Source organism: Paramormyrops kingsleyae, chromosome 8 (assembly GCF_048594095.1).
Source record: "Paramormyrops kingsleyae isolate MSU_618 chromosome 8, PKINGS_0.4, whole genome shotgun sequence".
Taxonomy (NCBI): Eukaryota; Metazoa; Chordata; class Actinopteri; order Osteoglossiformes; family Mormyridae; genus Paramormyrops; species Paramormyrops kingsleyae.
The window spans coordinates 200,278-202,584 of record NC_132804.1 but is presented as its reverse complement, the minus strand read 5'-3'; the positions used below and the strand labels follow the sequence as shown (position 1 = coordinate 202,584).

General features: G+C 44.7%; 1 pseudogene; it reads right to left on the bottom strand.

Annotated features, from left to right (window-relative positions):
* Nucleotides 1–986: 986 nt before the first annotated feature.
* Nucleotides 987–2,307, bottom strand: LOC111852562 (uncharacterized; annotated as a pseudogene).

The window sequence follows — 2,307 nt, the reverse complement described above, 5'->3', positions numbered from 1 at the left end:
TGCAGGACACTTGGGAGCCATCGTAGGGCTTAAAACAAAACGAAAACAATCTGATCACAAGCAAGGTACACGGTACACAGAGAAATGTGGTGCATCAGGGAAAAATCCACGATATAGCATGGGCACTATAGCTGAACTGCGATATAGCAGGGGATCACTGTATAACATTAATGTAATTCTAACATGTGGCCACAAATTCCATCAAGTCAAAACAATTACATCAGCTGAGTGGGCACAGAGTAACTGCAGAAAATATCTGATTACAGATGTAGATTCACGCAGCACTATGTGGGAGTTCTGATTACAGAGTGTCTCCCCTTGCTACTCTGGAGCTCTTCCTTAAGTATTCCAAACCAAGTGACAGGATGTCTTTGAAGACTAAATTTCCTGACCAAATATTGTGATTGATTATTTTAGGGACTGTTTTGATCTTCTGTGTGTGTCCTGGAGAACTGCTGATCTTATCAATTCTCAGACCCTCAGCCAATCGAATCACTTTAGGAGGAATGTGGGAATTCCATTGTTCCACCACTTTGGTGGATTTAGTCTTACTTTCTATATTTCTCTTATGTGAAAACATAGTGCCTTAAGGTCGAGAGTACTGTGCCCGTCATACTGTGACCATTCAAACGAGACCAAACATGGGTATATGTGTCCCTAATGTTAGTCTGGGGTAATACCTCCTGTGTTAGTGTGAGTTAGCGAGTGTAGAATGCATCTGCGTCTTGAGGCAGCCAGGCTGTGTCACTGGAATTTGGCTGCGGGGTTCTGGCCACCCAGTGGGGGTGAGGTGTTCCTTTTGATGTGGTGATCTGGTGATTTGGGTCCAGTCTTGTCGGAGCCGGTGGACCTTTGCCTTAAGACACTGGGTGGAACATTGCAGGCTTGTCAGAGCTCAGACCGGCAGGGCCTTTGGCCTTACAGTTGGCCCCTTGGGACAGAGCTTTGTCCCAGAGAGGGTCACTGCCTGGGCCCCGATTAATCTTCTAGGGATCCAACTTCTGTAATGTTTGCACCTGCACGGGACTGAGGATGAAGGCACCTTTGGTTGATGCCTTGAGGGTTCGGACGTGATGTCGGAGGTAACAGAATTGGAGCAAGGTGATGATGAAAATGAGGCCACTTGTGATGACACATGTTTGAAACACCCAGTCTTACCATGTGTACACATACTGGGCTGAGCAAGTGGAGGCGCTGGTCAGAATCTCTGCAGTCTTTTTTGCTAAGTTAGCCTCCACTTGTGCTTGATGGAGGTGATATTCAGTCTTTAAGATAACCTGCTGTACCAAATCCATGATTTTGGTCATGGCTCGGGTGCCCTCTTCATAAACGGTGTCGTCCCACCATGGGGAGACGTCAGTCTCTAGTGTCACTCTCCCTACGATGTTGATGTGACCCATAGTGAAGTCCTCGGTTACCTCCAGGCAGAAGGAATGATTGGCTGGACATGTAAGTCCTCCATATGTGAATGAGTTCATCTCACTGATCATACACCATTGTGTGTGTGAGACCTGAACTGCATCAGCATGACCATGTAGTGAGCGTATGTTGATGAGTTTGTTGTCATTATGTGAGAAGGACTGTAGCATGTTACAGGTGCAAATGATGTAATGAGAGGTCTCATGGCAACAGATACGAGTGATAAATAGGGTCTCAGTCCCATCATGTATCCTGTATCCCATAAGATGATCCCACTTAATCACCTAGTTCTTCACTATGACTCCAAGGGAGTGTATAGTGGTAGAATTTGGATACACTTGGTCTGGATTACCAATACAACCAATACGTTCATTTCCAGTGTACATCATTAGGGTGGTTAGCAATTCTGAATATTCCATTGTTCCCACCATTTCAGATTTTAGCCACTTCTGTAGTTCAAGTTTATCAATCAGGTCATTTAGAACATGTCTAGGAGCTTTTCTAAGTATTTATTGCCTTGCTGTAGTGAACAAATCTTGTGCGTATGCTTGGCAGGCTACATCACGCTGGAGGAGTTGCTTCTGATTGAAGAGCACTTTGCTAAGTGATAAGAGTGTTTGTGCTTCAGACTTTACTACTTTAATGAGGTTCTCATTGCTATTGGTGATTTGTTGGAAGCTGGTGGCTATCTGATTAGCCTACCATGTTGTATCCTGGGACTGTCCTGTTATTCTATAGTTATTTGCAATAGAATTTCCTGATCTAAAAAGTCAGGTTATGTCTGCTAATAAGTCGCGTTTGGGCTGCCTAGGTAACACTTGAATTGCAAGCCGGCTCTTATAATCAGAGATTCAGATCCTCGAGGCGTGTCTGTAACCAGGTACACAT